The sequence below is a fragment of the Papio anubis genome, chromosome 1 (genome assembly GCF_008728515.1).
Source record: "Papio anubis isolate 15944 chromosome 1, Panubis1.0, whole genome shotgun sequence".
Classification (NCBI taxonomy): Eukaryota; Metazoa; Chordata; class Mammalia; order Primates; family Cercopithecidae; genus Papio; species Papio anubis.
The window spans coordinates 44,244,671-44,263,724 of NC_044976.1; positions in this window are offsets into that span (position 1 = coordinate 44,244,671).

Below are 19,054 nucleotides of genomic sequence, written 5' to 3' on the forward strand. Positions count from 1 at the left end.
CAATGACCCGATCTCGGCTCACCGCAACCTCTGTCTCCTGGGTTCAAGCGATTCTCCTGCCTCAGCCTCCCAAGTAGCTGGGATTTCAGGCATGCGCCACCATGCCTGGCTAATTTTGTATTTTTAGTAGAGACAGGGTTTCTCCATGTTGGTAAGGCTGGTCTCAAACTCCCGACCTCAGGTGATCCGCCCGCCTTGGCCTCCCAACGTGTATTTCTTTCTCTTTTTATGAGACAGGGCCTGGCTCTGTCGCCGAGGCTGGAGTGCAGTAGTGCCATCTTGGCTCACTCTAGCCTCCACTTCCTGGGCTCTGGCAATCCTCCCACCTCAGCCTCCTGAGTAGCTGGGACTACAGGCCTGTGCCACCACCCCCAGGCTAAGTTTTTGTATTTTTAGTAGAGACAAGATTTTGCCATGTTGACCAGGCTGGTCTCCAACTCCTGGGCTCAAGTGATCCGCCAGCCTCAGCCCCCAAAAGTGTTGGGAGGTGTGAGCCACTGTGCCTGGCCTGAAACAAAATCTTCGCAAAACTACGTTTACACTTACGACCCGCAGTGCACTAAATTTCTATTTCTTCTTTTCTCTTTCATTACCAAAAACTGCTAACAGGGACCTATTGTCAGCAAACATTGTCAAAGATTTGGAAATGAGGAAAAGAGAATTCTGGGTGCCCTTTCAGTGTAAGGCTGGAAGGATTTGCATCCGTAGGGAGCTCTTTCTATTGACTAAACTATTTTACCAGAAAACTGATAGTACTCAAAATAATTCTGCCCATTGGTAGAAAATATACACCAAAACATTGCTTTATTGACCTGTAGCATATTAAACCATTTTTAGCCTTCTTAGCAAATTCATTTAAACATTCCTGATTCTTAGCAAATTCATGCTACACTCCTAAACACCATACTGGCTCCCTTATAAGTTAATAAGATGAATAAAATATTTGATACCTATTTTATATTTGTAAGAGAGTCACGATTTTACTTTTCAGAAAATTATACTTCAGCACTACTAAAATCAATTTCATGATTTACTACTGGATTACGCCTGTGAAAGTTGAGCATACAAATTGGGTCATTCTTGTCATACCCAATGAAAACAGTGGGAGGGCACATTACATTGCTCAAAGAATGTAATTCTCTGCAACCCTGGCTGCTGAAACTGCCTGTTGTAACCTGACACCAGTTTTACCCAATAGCTATTGAAACAAACTGCCATGACTCAAAGACTACTTTGGTTTTTTGGTGGTTTGTTGTTGTTGTTATTGTTTGTTGTTTTGTTTTGTTTTTTGACAGGGTCTCTCCCTGTCACCCAGGCTGGAGTGCAGTGGTGTGATTGGGGCGGGGCTCACTGCAGCCTAGACCTGCTGGACTCAATCAGTCTTCTCACTTCAGCTTCCCAAATAGTTGGAACTACAGGTGCATACCAGCAAGCTCAGCTAATTTTTGTCTTTTTTGTAGAGACAGGGTTTCATCATGTTGCCAGGCTGGCCTTAAACTCCCAGGCTTAAGTGATCCACTCACCTAAATCTCCTAAACTCCTGGGATTACAGGCTTGAGCCACTGAGCCCAGCCTCAAAGGACTAGTTTTACCCACTGCAGTCACTCACCAATCAGAGCTTGCCAGCAACCTAAAACTTTCCTAGTGCCAATGAACTTTCTTTCAAAGTCATATGTAACTTTTCTCCTTTTTGTAAAACCTCAAACAGTGAACCAAAGAACACCCAGTCTGCATATGCCTTGAATTGTAATTCTTGCCTCCCAAATAAAATGTTACATTTAGAGATTAGTCTCTACATTTTTTTTTTTTTTTTGAGATGGGGTCTCACTCTGTCACCAGGCTGGAGTGCAATGGTGTGATCTCGGCTCACTGCAACCTCCGCCTCCCGGGTTCATGCCACTCTCCTGCCTCAGCCTCCCAAGCAGCTAAGACCATAGGTGCCCACCACCACGCCCAGCTAATTTTTTGTATTTTTAGTAGAGACGGGGTTTCACCGTGTTAGCCAGGATGGTCTCGATCTCCTGACCTCGTGATCCTCCTGCCTCGGCCTCCCAAAGTGCTGGGATTACAGGCATGAGCCACGGCACCTGGCCTAGTCTCTACATTTTTATTTTATATACTTTAGCATATATACCTAGGAGCAAAATTGCTGGAACGTAGGGTATGTTCATCACCAATTTCATTAGAAAGTACTTCACTTAACTCTTATCCAAACTGTTCCAACCTACATTTCCACCAGCAGTGAATGAGAATTCTCTTGCTCTGCATCCTTGCCAACACTTAATATCATCAGATGTTTTGATTTTGTATAATCTGGTGGGTATAAAATGTTATCTCACTTTTATTTTAATTTATATTCTCTGATCATTAATGAGCTTGGGCAGTAAAAATATGTTTATAGGCTGATGGCCAGGCACAGTGGCTCACAGCTGTGATCTCAGTATTTTGGGAGGCTGAGGCAGGTGGATCACCTGAGGTCAGGAGTTGGTGACCAGCCTGGCCAACATGGTGAAACCCCAGCTCTACTAAAAGTACAAAAAAAAAAAAAAAAATTAGCTGGGCAAGGTGGTGCATGCCTGTGATCCCAGCTACTCTGGAGGCTAAGGCAGGAGAATTGCTTGGACCTGGGAGGCAGAGGTTGCAGTGAACTGAGATCGTGCCACTGCACTCCAGCCTGGGCAAAAGAGCAAGTCTTCATCTATAGGCTAGTCTAGACTAAACTGTGTCCTCCCCACAATTTACATGTTGAAGCCCTAGCCTCCAATGTAATGGTATTTGGAGATGGGGCCTTCGGGAGGTCATTAGGGTTAGATGAGGTCATTAGGGTGGGATCATCATGAGATTAGAGTCCTTGTAAGAAGACACGCCAGAGTGTACTTGCTCTGTCTTGCGCTCTCTCTTTCTCTCTCTCTTTCTGTCTCTCTCTCTCTCTCTCACACTCACACTCACACACACACACACACACACACACACAGAGAGAGAGAGAAACAAAAGATTATGTGAGCACATAGTGAGATGATGGTTGCCTGCAAGCCAAGAGAAGAGGCCTTAGAATGAAACCTACCCTACTGGCACCTTGATCTTGGACTTCCCAGTTTCTAAAACTGTGAGAAATAAATTTCTGTTGTTTAAGCCACTCAGTCTATGGTATCTTGTTAGGGCAGCCAGAACAGACTAAGACATAGGCTAATTAAATGTCTTTATTTTGTTGTTATTTTTCTGATATAGGGTCTTGCTCTGTCACCTAGGCTGGAGGGCAGTGGTGTGATCACAACTCACTGCAGCCTGGAACTCTTCAGCCCAAGCAATCTTCCTGCCCAGCTCCCTTCAACACCCTCCCCTCCCCAGCAGTAGCTAGGACTACAGGCATAGGCCACCATGCTCAGCTAATATATATATATATATTTTTTTAAATTTTGTATGCCAGATGCAGTGGCTCACACCTATAATCCCCTCACTGTAGGAGGCCTAGATGGGAGGGTTGCTTGAGCCCAGGAGTTCAAGATCAGCCTGTACAACATAGGGAGATCCTGTCTCTACAAAACAAACAAACCAAAAAACCTCCTGCGTTGTCCAGGCTTGTCTTGAACTTCTGGTCTCAAGCGATCCTTCTGCCTCATCTCTCAAAGTGTTGGAATTACAGGCATGAGCCACTGCACCTGGCCAAAGTTTCTTTTTCTATAAAATGGTTGTTCATGTCCTTTGCCCATTTTTATTTTTTATTATTTGTTTATTTATTTATTTATTTATTTATTTATTTTTTAAGATGGAGTCTCACTCTGTAGCCCAGGTTGTAGCGCAGTGGCAGGATTTTGGTTCACTGCAATCTCCACCTTCTGGGTTCAAGCGTTTCTCCCACCTCAGCGCCCCCTTAAGTAGCTAGGACTACAGGTCTTCACCACCACACCTGGCTAATTTTTTGTATTTTTAGTACAGATGGGGTTTCATAAAAAATAAACTAACTTCAAAAATGGGCTGGGTGCAGTGGCTCACCCCTGTAATCCCAGCACTTTGGGAGGCCGAGGTGGGCAGATAAGTTGAGGTCAGGAGTTCGAGACCAGCCTGGCCAACATGGCGAAAGCCCACCTCTACTAAAAATACCAAAAAATTAGCCAGGCATGGTAGCAGAAGCCTGTGATCCCAGCTACTGCACTCCAGCCTGGGCGACAGAGTGAGACTTTGTCTCAAGAAAAAAGAAGAAAAAAGAAAAACAAAATTAATTTTTTTTGTATTGATTTGTAGGAGGATTTTTTATTGTATGTGTTACTGTTGGAAACAAGTGCTCGGCGTAGCCAAAAGAAACCCGCACTTAGACAGAAAATTTCTCAGCAAGGCACCTTTACTTCTGCAGGACAGTGCTGCTTGTGGCCTGTTACAATCACAAGAGCACACCCAACAAAGGAGGGAAGGAGTTTTTAACCCTAACGCAGTTCCTGTTTCTGTGTCCTTCCCCTATTGGCTGGGGTTGGACCGCACAATCTCAGCTGATCCTGATTGGCTAAGACTTAAACTTTTCCAAATATGGTAAATGCACAATTTGCGAAAAGAAGAAGAAGGTGGGGCGGGTAGGATTGATTTACAACTTTTACAACTTACGACCGGAAAGTCGAGTCTTTGAAGAGGAACTTAGTTGTCCCAACAATTTCCCCTCTTCTGTTCTATAGTTCTTCCTCTTCAAAGTTCTTCAACAGGATTTGGCTTTGTTGTTCTTGATTATCTAGGAGCAAGAGCTTATCTGAGTACGGAGAGGGAGGGGAGGTTTTTGTGAGAGCTGCTTCTATGAGCCTTGGGGTTAACCCACGAATATAAGGTATGATACAGCAGCCCACAAGGATGAGTACACCTGTAACAATTGCAAGGGAGGTAAAGATTGAGGTCATGAGTCCTTTCCATTTTCCAAACCACCTTTCCATCAGGCCCGTAAGGGGGTCGTCTATTCCAGAGTTTTCGGCCATTTCATTTGCTAGGGTGGTAAGGCCTTGTAAGGTTTTTGTGATTGTCCCATCGGGGGCTGTATCATTAGGGATAAAAGTACAACACTGGACCCCGATCATGACACAGACTCCGCCTTTTTTGGCTAACATCATGTCAAGAGCTATTCTATTTTCCAAGACCATCTAGCTGGTAGGGCCTAATTGTTCAGTTATTCCTTTTATGGCATCTCTGGTATAATTGATGAATTGCTGCTGATTGTAGTATACATAATTTATCCATTCTACATTTTTGTTTATAGTGGACCACCAGAATAAGATAGTCTTGATCCCGGCAGCTATTTGGTTTCAAGCATTGAATTCATTTGGTACCCCCCGACAGGACCCCAATGCTATCTATGTAAATGTGGGGGTCAAAGGACCCATTTATTGGGACTTCTCTTTTTCTTCGGGTTACCTGCTTCCTGTCTGGTTGATGAAATGCCAAGGTGAAAGGGATGGCCAATTAGGTCAGAGTGCAAGTGCTCCAGTCACTTGGCAGTGTACCCAATATTGGTCCCCCACAATACCACCACATATCCACTCGGGGATGGATAAGGCCAACTGATTGAAAAAAGTTTGAAGACGTTTAGTCTCACTACATCCCATCATGTTTCCAAGGAATGTCAGATTTTCCCCTTGCCATGAGAGACGCGAGGTAAAATTGGCATTGAGAGCTGGAAGTCGAATGGCCCTTGGGGGCTGTCCCATAGGATTCCTGATCTTTGGGAAGCATACTGAAAGAGTGGCACATGACTTGTTTCCCCAGGCTGTGGGGTACTGGAAGAGAGAGCTACCATACAGTCCATGCCTGGTTGGTTGGCCCATCTGAGTGGGAGGGGAACAATTTGGATTTCTGGCCCGCCCGTTGCACAAGCATAGCAATCGCTTTTATTTAGGGTGCCAACAGAATATTTAATCCATTCCAGCCAGGCATTTACGTCTTGATACCCGGTTTCTATGGCTATGGTTTGCTTTAAGTCCTTGACTTCTACTATAGCTACTTTGGTTTTGTCATTGGGCATGAAGCGAGAAATGGTTTGATTTTGTGGGTTTGGGGAGGGGGTAACGGTGGAAGATGGAGGAGGAGGAACAAAGCGCATTTCAAAGAAGCCTATAGGGTCCTTTCCAGTGACATCTGCTTCTAGGCCATAAAAGCACTCTAAAGTGGGTGTAGGGTTGGTGGAGGTAGGGGTATTAATGAAGAGATTGGCAATAAGAGGGGGTAGTTCCTTTGGTGACGTGGAGGTAGGGTTTTAGGGCAGTGCAACCCTCTGAGGAGGTCCAACCCTGATACTTGGTAGTCCATATAACATCTCCCCAAGTATAGCAAAACCACCAATGCTAAGTTTGTGCCTGTTCAGTGCAAGAGTTAGTTTTGTAGGCAGTATAATTTATCCTAGAGGGACAAAGGTACTTTTCTGAAGAGGCTAGCTGTCTTTGACTTTGGAGACCCCCGCAGGGCATGACAAGACAGGCATCTAATATAATTGTTTCGGGGGAGGGTGATCGAGTTACATTGATAATAAGATGTCCTTGGGTAGCTAAAGGCAGAAGAAAAAGACGGATTAAACCCTTTTGAATGTTAGTTTGAAGGCCATAGGTCCTGGAGTGAAGGTCCATGACTCTGCAAGGGGTGGGGCGTTTTTTACTCAAGTGTGGTGGGTCCATCCTTTTTCGGCCATTCAGATTGCTGTTTCAGTGGTTAGGAGTACTAGATAAGGTCCCTCCCAGGCTGGTTTGAGCTTTCCCTCCTTCCAACTTTTTTTTTTTTTTTTTTTGAGACGGAGTCTCAAGGCTGTGTCACCCAGGCTGAGTGCAGGGCGGACTGCTCACTGCAAGCCCGGCCCCAGGTTCACCATTCTGCCTCAGCCTCCTGTGCAGCTGGGACTACAGGCTCACCACCACGCCTCTGGCTAGTTTTTGTATTTTAGTAGAGACGGGTTTCACCATGTTAGCTAGGGATGGTCTTAATCTTCCTGACCTCAGATCCACCTACCGCCTCCCAAAGTGCTGGGATTACAGGCTTGAGCCACCGCGCCCGGCCTCTTTCCAACTTTTGATAAGGATGTGATCTTCAGGCTGGTGTTGGTGAACTAGGAATTCAAGGGGTGGAGTTTGCACTAGGAGGCCTTGAGTCATGAGGGAGGAAAGGGTGGAAGACAGACCAAATATATAGTTTTTGAGAAACTGACCTTTTGTTTCAAATGTAGGAAAGTCAGTAGTGGAATTTAGATAAGGCAGCCCGTATAGCATTTCATAAGGGGACAGGCCAAGATCTTTCCAAGGGGCAGTTTGGATTCTTAGTAAGGCAATGGGAAGACATTTTGTCCATGGTAACTGGGTTTCCAAGATTAATTTGGTAAGGTGATTTTTTTTTAGGGGGGACAGAGTCTTGCTCTGTCGCCCAGGCTGGAGTGCAGTGGCCGGCCAGATCTCAGCTCACTGCAAGCTCCGTCTCCCAGGTTCACGCCATTCTCCTGCCTCAGCCTCCTGAGTAGCTGGGACTACAGGCGCCCACCACCTCGCCCTGCTAGTTTTTTGTATTTTTTAGTAGAGACAGGGTTTCACCATGTTAGCCAGGATGATCTCCTGACCTCGTGATTTGCCCGTCGCCCGTCTTGGCCTCCCAAAGTGCTGGGATTACAGGCCTGAGCCACCGCACCCGGCTTTTTTTTTTTTTTTTTTTTTTTTTTGAGACAGAGTTTTACTCTGTTGGCCAGGCTGGAGTACAATGGCACGATCGGCTCACTGTAACCTCCATTTCCCAGTCTCAAGCAATTCTTCCTGCCTCAGCCTCCTGAGTAGGTGGGATGACAGGCATGTGCCACCACGCCCGGCTAATTTTTGTATTTTTAGTAGAGATGGGGTTTCACCATGTTGGCCAGTCTGGTCTTGAACTCCTGACCTCAGGTAATCTGCCCGCCTCAGCCTCCCAAAGTGCTGGGATTACAGGCGTGAGCCACTGCACCTGGCCTTGGTTAAGTGATTTTTTAGAGTTTGATTCATTCTTTCTACCTTCCCTGATGAGGGCAGGTGCCAGGGAGTATGACATTCCCATTTTATTCCTAGTGCTTGGATTAGCCCCTTCATGATGTGTGCAGTGAAGTGGGGTCCCATTGTCCGAATCAGTGTTCTCTATTAGTCCAAATGTGGGTATGATATGTTCCAACAGGGCTTTCACTACATTGCTGGCTATTGTGCTTGGGAAGGCGATGGCTTCTACCCAGTGGGTGAGATGGTCTACTATGACTAGCAAATACTCGAGACAGCCTGTTGGGGGCATCGCGGTGGAGTCAACTTGGACGCTTTAGAATGGCCACAGCCCTGGGTTTCTTCCCCTGGGAGGTTGCCTTTTTAGGGTTTGCTTATTAGTTTTTCTGCACACTATGCAACCATCCGCCACTTGCCTATCAAGGGTATATATCCCTACACACCCATAGACCCTAAGGACTGCATTGCACATAGCTCGAGGACCCCAGTGAGTTCCTTGATAAAGCTGTGACAATACTTCCCTCATGAGGAGTTTAGACAGCATTTCCCTTCCATCTGTTAGTACCCACTTTCCCTTTGGGCTCTCCTTAGCTCCTATTTTATTTAGTTTCTCTTGGTCTGCATGGGAGAAGATGGGGATTGCAGCTAGAGGGGGAAGACAAGAAGTTAGATGGAAAATGGGTGCCTCTTGGGAAGAGGCAGCTTGTTTAGCTACTTGATCTGCGAGGTTATTTCCCAGCTTTCAAAAGATGGGTTCTTTTGGTGTTGTGGGACATGGACAACTGCAGTCTCTTCCGGCAGTTGAATAGTTTCTAATACTTGCATAATTAATTCCTTGGGGACCAAATCTTGGCCCTTACTATTGATGAGGCCTCATTCAATCCAGATCTTTCCAAAGGTATGGAGTACTCCGAAGCCATACTTGGAGTCAATGTAAATAGTTCCTTCCTGATTCTGCAGGGATTTTAAGGCTTGGTTTAATGCCAAGAGTTAACATGTTGGGCAGACCAGATATTTGGCAGTCTTCCTGACTCTACCTCTGTGAGGATTTCCCCATCAATTATGGAGTACCCGTTGTGCCTTTTTCCTTCAGTGATCTGGGAGGAGCCATCTATAAAGAGATGATGCCCTGTTTGGAAAGGGGTTTCACTTAGATCTTTCTGACTCTAGTTTGATAACTGATTAAATCTAAACATGTATGCTCAGGTTCTTCCTGGCTTGGATTTCCTGTTAGGAAAGCAGTGGGGTTGAGTGAATTGTCAGTGGTTAGTGTTAGGTCATCCCTCTCTAATAAGATAGCTTCATATTTTAAAATTCTTGAGTCAGTGAGCCATCTCCCTGCCTTCTGATTAAGAATGGTTCTCACTTGATGAGGGACACGTATGATGAAGTTTCCTCCAAAGGTTATTTTCCTGCTTTCTTCTGTTAGCAAGGGAGTTGCTGCTATGGATTGGACACATTTGGGCCATCCACAGGTTACTGGGTCAAGGATTTTTGACAGGAAGGCTATGGGCTGCCCATGGCCTCCATGTTTTTGGGTGAGTACCCTTAAGGCCACTCTTTTGCTTACATTAACAAAAAGGTGGAATGGCTGTTCTAAGGAGGGCAAGGCTAGAACGGGGGCAGTTACAAGTAGGTGTTTTACCTGTTGAATCTCTGATGGGTTCCAAAGGAGCAGGTCTGGTCCTTTTTGAGTGAGTTTTTATATAGGGGCTTTGTTTTTAAGGCAAAAGAGTCAATCCACAGATGACAATATCCAACCAATTCTAAGAATTTCCTAAGTTCCTGCTATGTTTCAGGTAAAGGCAAAGATATGATATCTTCAATTCATTCAGGCTCTATCTTTCATTTACCTTTACTGATAGGTGTCCTAGATATTTTACCTCAGGTTCTATGAATTGAAGTTTGTTCTTTGAGACCTGTAACCCTTGTTCCCTCAGGAAATTTAGGAAGTTAACTGAAATTGCTGTTACTTGATCCTTGTTATCTCCTGAAATGAGCAGGTCATCTACGTATTGGAGTAGGCATATGGATGAAGGCAGGGAGAAGTTTCCTAGGACTTGTTCTAAAATCTGACCAAATAGATTTGGGGAACTCTGTAAATCCTTGGGGCAAGACTGTCCATTGATACTGCTGTTTTCGACCGGAGTGAAGGTCCTCCCACTCAAAGCAAACATATCCTGGCTGTCCTCCGCTAAAGGGCAAGCACAAAAGGCATCTTTTAAATCTATCACCGTGAACCACTGCTGGTTGTGCAGGATTCTGCTGACATTGGTGTAAGGATTGGGAGCATCAGTGCGGGTGGTCTGAACTATTTGATTAGTAGCCTGGAGATCTTGCACTAGCCGGTATGACCCGTCTGGCTTCCTTACAGTGTTATAAGGGGACATACAGGGTTCAAGGAGTCCGTCATGGACAAGACTTTCAATTAGAGGTTTTAAACCTATCCTGGCTTCCAAGGGAATAGGGTATTGTTCTCTTTTCTTTTTTTTTTTTTTTTTTTGAGACGGAGTCTTTGCTCTGTAGCCCGGGCTGGAGTGCAGTGGCCGGATCTCAGCTCACTGCAAGCTCCGCCTCCCGGGTTTGTGCCATTCTCCCGCCTCAGCCTCCCGAGTAGCTGGGACTACAAGCGCCCGCCACCTCGCCCGGCTAGTTTTTTGTATTTTTAGTAGAGACGGGGTTTCACCGTGTTAGCCAGGATGGTCTCGATCTCCTGACCTCGTGATCCGCCCGTCTCGGCCTCCCAAAGTGCTGGGATTACAGGCTTGAGCCACCGCGCCCGGCCTTGTTCTCTTTTCACTACTTCCTCAGGAATTTTTAATTTGACATGGATTGGAGGAACTCGTAGCTTTCCTCTATTTCCTTCCTATTGATCATACGCTGGGATGGATTGGCTTTCTTCTGAAGTGGTGAGTAGGTTTAAGGAAATAAGGAGCTTTTCCTGATTAATATATAGGCCTATGCCTAACCTTAACATTAACATATAGGCATATGCCTAACTGTAGCATGTTCGGGTGGCTGTCCAGCAGGGGTGTGGGGTGTCAAGGCCTGTGGGGCAGGGTTAGTAATAAATTAGTTCTTGCTTCAGGAATTAAAAAAAACTTAGTAGTAACTGACTTATTCTTATACGTGACTTTGATTTCCTCTTGAATTTTTGCCCTGAACCCTCCCCTTTAACTCCTGAGACAGTAAGGTCTTCTACTGACTAGGCTAAACCTGATGGGAGAAAACATAGGGAGGAGCAAGCCGCTCCCGAATCTACTAAGAGAGTGACTATCTCCGATTTGGATCCCACTGTTAAACTTATCAAGGGCTCTTGGTGGGACTCGAGATGGAAGATGTAGAGCCCCTGACCCCCCTATTCTTCTTCAAATGTCATGAGTGGAAGGACTTTCTTTTCCCTCTCCCATTCAGGACATTTCCTCTTAAAATGTCCTGGCTTTCCACACCTGAAACATCTGTTTTCCCTTCTTCCCCTCCCTGTTCACTGACTCTTGGATTTCATCCCTTTGCTTCCTGTATAGGATCTGGCAGCCAGGGTACTTAGAAGGTTTACAAGTTCTATTTCCCTGGGCTCTCTGTTGAAGAGTTCCATGTTGTAGGGTGGACTGCATAATTTTTGCCTCTTGCTTCTGCCTTTCCTCATCCCTCCATACATGCACCTCTCTGTTAAAAGTTCTTCTATGGGACAGTCTTTCCAATTTTCTGTCTTTTATAATTTCTTTGTAATGTCTGGCCAACTATTGGTGACAAAGTGGAGCTTTAACATCCCTTGTCCCATTGAGTCCTCTATGTCCAAACTTGCATATTTCCTTATCTGTTCCTTAAATCTATTCAAGAATTCCATGGGTCCTTCATCTTTCCCTTGTTGTACATTAAATGCTCAGGAAATATTTTGGGTTTGAGGAACAGATTCCCAAATCCCTTTAATTATCATATCTCTGAGATCATGTCTTCTTGGTGGGTCACACTGTTATCCCATTGAGGATCCTGGGCTGGTAATTTATGCTGCACTGCAAGGACATTTTGACAAGGTGGGTGCTTGCGCTCCCAGATTATCATAGCAGCCCTGCGGATCATGGTTCTTTCCTCTCCTAAGAAGAGAATACCGGGCCGGGCGCGGTGGCTCAAGCCTGTAATCCCAGCACTTTGGGAGGCCGAGACGGGCGGATCACGAGGTCAGGAGATCGAGACCATGCTGGCTAACACGGTGAAACCCCGTCTCTACTAAAAAATACAAAAAATTAGCCGGGCGAGGTGGCGGGCGCCTGTGGTCCCAGCTACTCGGGAGGCTGAGGCGGGAGAATGGCATGAACCCAGGAGGCGGAGCTTGCAGTGAGCTGAGATCCGGCCACTGCACTCCAGTCTGGGCGAAAGAGCGAGACTCCGTCTCAAAAAAAAAAAAAAAAGAAGAGAATACCGGCCGGGCGCTGTGGCTCATGCCTGTAATCCCAGCACTTTGGGAGGCCGAGGCGGGTGGATCACGAGGTCAGGAGATCGAGACTATCCTGGCTAACACAGTGAAACTCCGTCCCTACTAAAAATACAAAAAATTGGCCAGACGTGGTGGCGGGCGCCTGTAGTCCCAGTTATTCAGGAGGCTGAGGCAGGAGAATAGCATGAACCCGGGAGGCGGAACTTGCAATGAGCCAAGATTGCACCACTGCACTCCAGCCTGGGTGACAGAGCAAGACTCCACCTCAAAAAAAAAAAAAAAAAAAAAAAAAGAGAATACCTAGAATAGACATTAATTCAGCCCAAGTGTACAGTTGTGGCCCCAGAAATTGGTATATTTGATCTGCAACTCCAAAAGGGTCATCTAACTAGTTTCAGTTCCTTTTCTTTAGATTTCTAACCTCTGAACTGGTTAAGGGGGCATTTATGAAGCCAATATCCCCTACTCCTAGTGGTATTTCCCTTAAGGGAAAAAGGGTTGGGGCAGACTTCTTTGAGGAAGAGGGGAAACAAAAGTTTTGAATATCCCTTTGGCATTGTTCTATATCCCGTTGGAGCTTTCCTGAGGAAGGGGCACGCTGAGGTGGCTGTCCAGAGGTGGTGTGGGGTGTCAAGGCCCATGGGGTAGGGTTATATGGGGGAGGAACTGAGTGTTCAGCTTGGGGCAGAGGGGTAAGCGGGGAAAGGGCTGAGTATTCACTTTGGGGCAGAGGGTTAGGTGGGAGAAGGTGGTCCAAAGGATCCCATGCATCTTTAGATATGGGATATGACTTAGATAGGTCATCTTTGGGGGGTTTTAAGGTTGGTTTTGCTTTTTCGTCCTTTAGGGGATATAGAGGGACAGGTCCTTGTCTCCAACATACAACATAATCTATCTCCTCTTGAGAAATGGGACTTTTATCATTGACATACTAGATCAGGAGTTGGCATATCCAGTCCTTGTCCATCCCAAACTTTGGCCAAAAGACCGAAGGTCTGAGGATGGGTTCCTTAATCCGGATAAAACAGCAATACTTTATCATTTGTTGTCTTTTCTTGTGTTTGGTCCTTTCATTGTCCTTCCAGTATTTTAACATAAGGCCTAGGGGCCTGTCGGGGGAATTTTATTGTCTGCTTGACCTTTTATAGTCTCTGTCTTACTTGGAGTATATCCAATCCTGGGGTCTGATGAGGCTCAATCTCTTGTATTAGAGATTTCTTTCACTCCTGTATCCTAAAGGCTCAACCTTGCCTTTTCCCACTGGAGGTTTCTGTTTTTTGTTTTTTTGTTTTTTTGGTTTTTTTGGAGACGGAGTCTTACTCTGTCGCCCAGGCTGGAGTGTGGAGCACAGTGGCGATCTCGGCTCACTACAACCTCTGCCTCCCGAGTTCAAGCCATTCTCCTCCCTCAGCCTCCTGAGTAGCTGGGACTACAGACACATGCCAACATGCCCAGGTAATTTTTTTGTATTTTTAGTAGAGACAGGGTTTCACCGTGTTGCCCAGGCTGGTTTCGAACTCCTGAGCTCAGGCAATCTGCCTGTCTCAACCTCCCAAAGTGCTGGGATTACAGTCGTGAGCCACCATGCCTGGCCCCCTGGAGGTTTCTTGAACTCTCATGAGAACCCACTTCGTCCTTATTGGCTACTTCCCTTGCGGGAATTTTAGGCCCCTGTTAGCATTGGTGGGTCAGTATAATCCCCCAACTGGAAAATGGCTCTAAGCTATATGAGATGATCATGGAACCAAGTACGGACTCCACACTTGCATAACTCCCAGTGGCGCATCTCACTCACACACTTTCAACTTACAGAGACCCTGACCACCAAGGAATACTTTGTTGCCCCAGTAGCGACGTTTCTTACCTTGGTCTGTGCACAGAGTTATCTGGTCACCATGGAGTTCTTCAGGATCTTCCCTACTGCCTGCGTTGCTGAGAGTCTGTATTTATTTGTCACTTCGGGCAGGACTCAATCCTCCACTCCTAGGGCCACCACAGTGCAGCAGTAGGATGCGTCTCCCCATAGAAGATAATCGCTAGCCCGTCTTGAAGAAGAACGGGATTCCAGACGAGCCCCCAAATTTGTTGGATATAAGTGCTTGGCATAGCCAAAAGAAACCTGCACTTAGACAGAAAATTTCTCAGCAAGGCACCTTTACTTCTGCAAAAGGGTGCTGCTTGCACCTGTTACAATCACAGGAGCACACCAAACAAAGGAAGAAAGGAGGTTTTAATCCTAATGCAGTTCCTGTGTCTGTGTCCTTCCCCTATTGGCTGGGGTTGGACCGCACAGTATAAACTGATCCTGACTGGCTAAGACTTAACCTTTTCCAAATAGGGTAAATGCACGATTTGTGAAAATAAGAAGGAAAGTGGGGGTAGGATTGATTCACAACTTCTATAACTTATGACCAGGAAGTTGAGTCTTTGAAGAGGAACTTATTTGTCCCAACATTGCCAATATATTCTTCCAATTCACAGTTTATGTATACCTTTTATTTATTGTCTCTTGTTGAACAAATGTTTATAATTTTAGCAATTTATCAGACTATTTATGTTTTGCACTTTTGGTGTGTGCTTAAGAACGTCTTCCCTCCCCAATATCATAGAAATGTTATATTTTCTTCTAAAAGTATTATATTCCTTCACATTTGATTCTTTCAGTCACTAGGAATTAATTTTTGTGTACAGATTGGGATAGGGATCCAGTTTCCTTTTTTGTTTTTCCATATGTATAATCAGTTGTCATAACACTCACTATGTATTCAATAGATCATATTTTCCAGCTGATCTGCAATATCAGCTCTTCCATATTATGTTTTCCTTTGGGCTAGGATCAATACTCTATTTAATTCTATTGCTCTATTGCTCTATTGCTCTATTCACCCATGCCTTACTGTTTCAATTACTGTAGCTTTGTGATAAGTCTTGATATCTGGTAGGATGAGTTTCCCTATCTTGTTCTTCATCTTCAGTGATGTCTTAGCTATTCTTGGTACTCTTGGTTCTTTCATATAGATTTTAGAATCAGCCTGTTAAATTTTACACACACACACACACGTGAGGTTTTATTAGAGTTCCTATAAATCTACAGGAGAATTTGGAGAGAACAACTTCATAATATTGAGTGTTCTTATCCATTAACAAAATTAAATTTTAGAAATTTTTAGTTTCAGAAGTTTATCCATAAGAATCTTATATAGCTTTTATTCAATTTATTCCTGAATATTTTTCTCTTTGTGCCATTGTAAATTATATCTTTTAAAGGATTACGATGGGGCGTGGTGACTCACGCCTGTAATCCCAGCACTTTGGGAGGCTGAGGTGGGCAGATTGCCTGAGGTCAGGAGTTCAAGACTAGCCTGGCCAACATGGTGAAACCCCATCTCTACTAAAAATACAAAAATCAGCCTGGTGTGGTGGCATGCACCTATAATCCCAGCTACCCAGGACGCTGAGGCAGGAAAATCACTGGAACCCGGGAGGCAGAGGCTGCAGTGAGCCAAGATCACACCACTGCACTCCAGCCTGGGTGACAGAGCGACTCTGTCTCAAAGAAAAAGGATTATATTTTATGATGTTAAGGCACAGAAATGAAATTAACCTATGTATATTGATTTTGTAGACAACAACCTTGCTTAACTCCCTTATTAATGTAGTAAAATTCAGCTGGGCACAGTGGCACACACCTGTAATCCCAGCACTTTGGGAGGCTGAGGCAGGCAGATCACCTGAGGTCAGGAGTTCAAGAACAGCCTGGTCAACATGGCGAAACCCTGTCTCTACTATAAATACAAAAATTAGCCGGGCATAGCAGGGTGTGCCTGTAATCCCAGATACCCAGGAGGCTGAGGCAGAAGAATCGCTGGAACCTGGGAGGCAGAGGCTACAGTGAGCTGAGATCATGCCACTGCACTCCAGCCTGGGTGATAAAACAAGACTCCATCTCAAAAAATAAAATGTAGTAAAATTCTCTACAGAGTTTAAAATTTTTTTGTCATAACCCATTATATCATCTTCACATGAGAGAATTTTATTTCTTCCTTTCAAACCTTATACCTTATACTTCTTTTTCTTGTCTTACTCTGTTAGCTAAGATTTCTAGTGTGAGATTGACTGCAGAAGCAGCAGACTGTAAAAATTAATGCATAGACCTTGGAGCCCAATGCCTAAATAAAAAACCTGATCCTGCCACTCTGAGACCTTTAGAAAACTGTAATTTTTCTTGTAACTGAGATTTCTAAAGTTAAACTATGTTTTATTATTGTACTTCATGTATTCATTGTAAAAATTAAATTAACATATGTAAAGCACTTAGAATAGTACCTGATTACTACTACCTCTTTTAAATTATTATAAAACAAAACAGCAATAATAGCAAGTATCCTTCTACAGTTCCTGATTTAAAATAATATTTTGGCTGGGCGCAGTGGCTCATGCCTGTAATCACAGCACTCTGGGAGGCCGAGGCAGGCAGATCACCTGAGGTCAGGAGTTGGAGACCAGCCTGGTCAACATGGCAAAACTCCATCTCTATTAAAATTACAAAAAATTAGGTGGGGGTGGGGGTGGTGGCTGGCACCTGTAATCCCAGCTACTCAGGAGGCTGAGGCAGAAGAATCACTTGAACCCAGGAGGTGGAGGTTGCAGTGAGCTGAGATCGTGCCACTGCACTCCAGCCGGGGCAACAGAACAACACTCCGTCTCAAACTAAATAAATTAATAAAATAAAATAAAAATAAAATAATGTTTTACCATTGAATGTAATATTTATTATAGTTTTTTTGTAGATGTCTTTTATCAGTTTAAGGAAGTTCCCTCCCAAACCATTTACTACTACTATTAGTATTAGTACTGCTGTAAGTGACCATGATGATAATACTGAATATATATAGTATTTATTATGATTTTAACCTTTACATTTATTGCATCTCCTGAGTATTTCATGAATAAATATTGACTTTGGCAAACATTTATCCTTGTGTATTTGGATGACCAGATAGTTTTCCTTCTTTGGATCATTAATGGTGAAATTATATTAATAGGTTTTCTAATGTTAAACCAATCTTCAAAGATGGTTATAGTGGCAGGTACTTGTAGTCCCAGCTACTAGGAGGCTGAGGTTGGATGATCGCTTGAGACCAAGAGTTCAAGGCCGTAATGCACCACAACCGTTCCTGTGAATAAACACCTCATTTCAGCCTGACAGCAACATAGATCTGTCTCAACAACAACAAAAAAAACAGCTGGGTGCGGTGCCTCATGCCTGTAATCCCAGCACTTTGGGAGGCTGAGGTGGGTGGATCACCTGAGGTCAGGACTTTGAGACCAGCCTGGCAACATGGCAAGACTCTGTCTCTACTAAACATATAGCATGGTGTGGTGGCACACGCCTGTAATCCCAGCTACTTGAGAGGCTGAGGCAGAAAAATCGCTTGAACCCAGGAAGCAGAGGTTGCTGTGAGCCAAGATCGCGCCACTACACTCCAGCCTGGGCAATAGAGGGAGATTCTGTCACAAAAATAAAACAAAACAAATCACTTCATTTCTGATATAAACTTTACTTATGTGTTAAACTTTACTTATGTGTTAATAATAATGTGTTTATTATTAATTTTGCAATGCCGTATTTGCTTTGTTAACACTTTGCTTAGAACATGTGCACCTGGGCCAGGCGCGGTGGCTCATGCCTGTAATCTCAGCACTTTGGGAGGCCCAGGTGAATGGATCACGAGGTCAAGAGATCGAGACCATCCTGGCCAATATGGTGAAACTCCATCTCTACTAAATATACAAAAATTAGCTGGGCATGGTGGTGTGCACCTCTAGTCCCAGCTACTCTGGAGGCTGAGGCAGGAGAATATCTTGAACCCAGGAAGGGGAGGTTGCAGTGAGCCGAGATCACCCCACTGCACTCCAGCCTGGGCAACAGAGTGAGACTCCAAAAAAAGGTGGGCACGGTGGCTCACGCCTGTAATCCCAGCACTTTGGGAGGCTGAGGCAGGCAGATCACAAGGTCATGAGATCAAGACCAGCCTGGCCAATATGGCGAAACCCGGCCCGTACTAAAAATACAAAAATTAGCCATGTGTGGTGGCAGGTGCCTGTAGTCCCAGCTACTCGGGAGGCTGAGGCAGGAGAATGGCATGAACCGGGAGGTGGAACTTGCAGTGAGTTGAGATTGGGCCACAGCACTCCAGCCTGGGCGACAGAGCAAGACTCCATCTCAAAATAAATAAATAAATAAATAAATAAATAAATAAAAACACAAAAACAACTGTCAACAACAGCTCAGCAAAAACAAGGAAATTTTGATCAACTGTCACAGCCACAAGTAGTCTAAAGAAACATGGCAATTAAATGTAACGTGGTATCTTGGATGAGACTGTGGAACAGATAAAGACTATTAGGGAAAAAAATCTAAGAAAGTTTGAAAAAAACATGGAATTTAATTAATAACGTATCAATATGGGTTCATTAATTGTAACAAATACCATACTAATATAAGATGTTAATAATAGGGGAAACTGGGTTGGGGGTTGTATAGGAACGCTCTATTCCATCTTCTTAATTTTTGTGTAACTTTAAACCTGTTCTAAAAATAAAGTCTATGCTTTTGTTTGTTGGTTTTTTTGTTTTTTGAGACAGAGTCTCA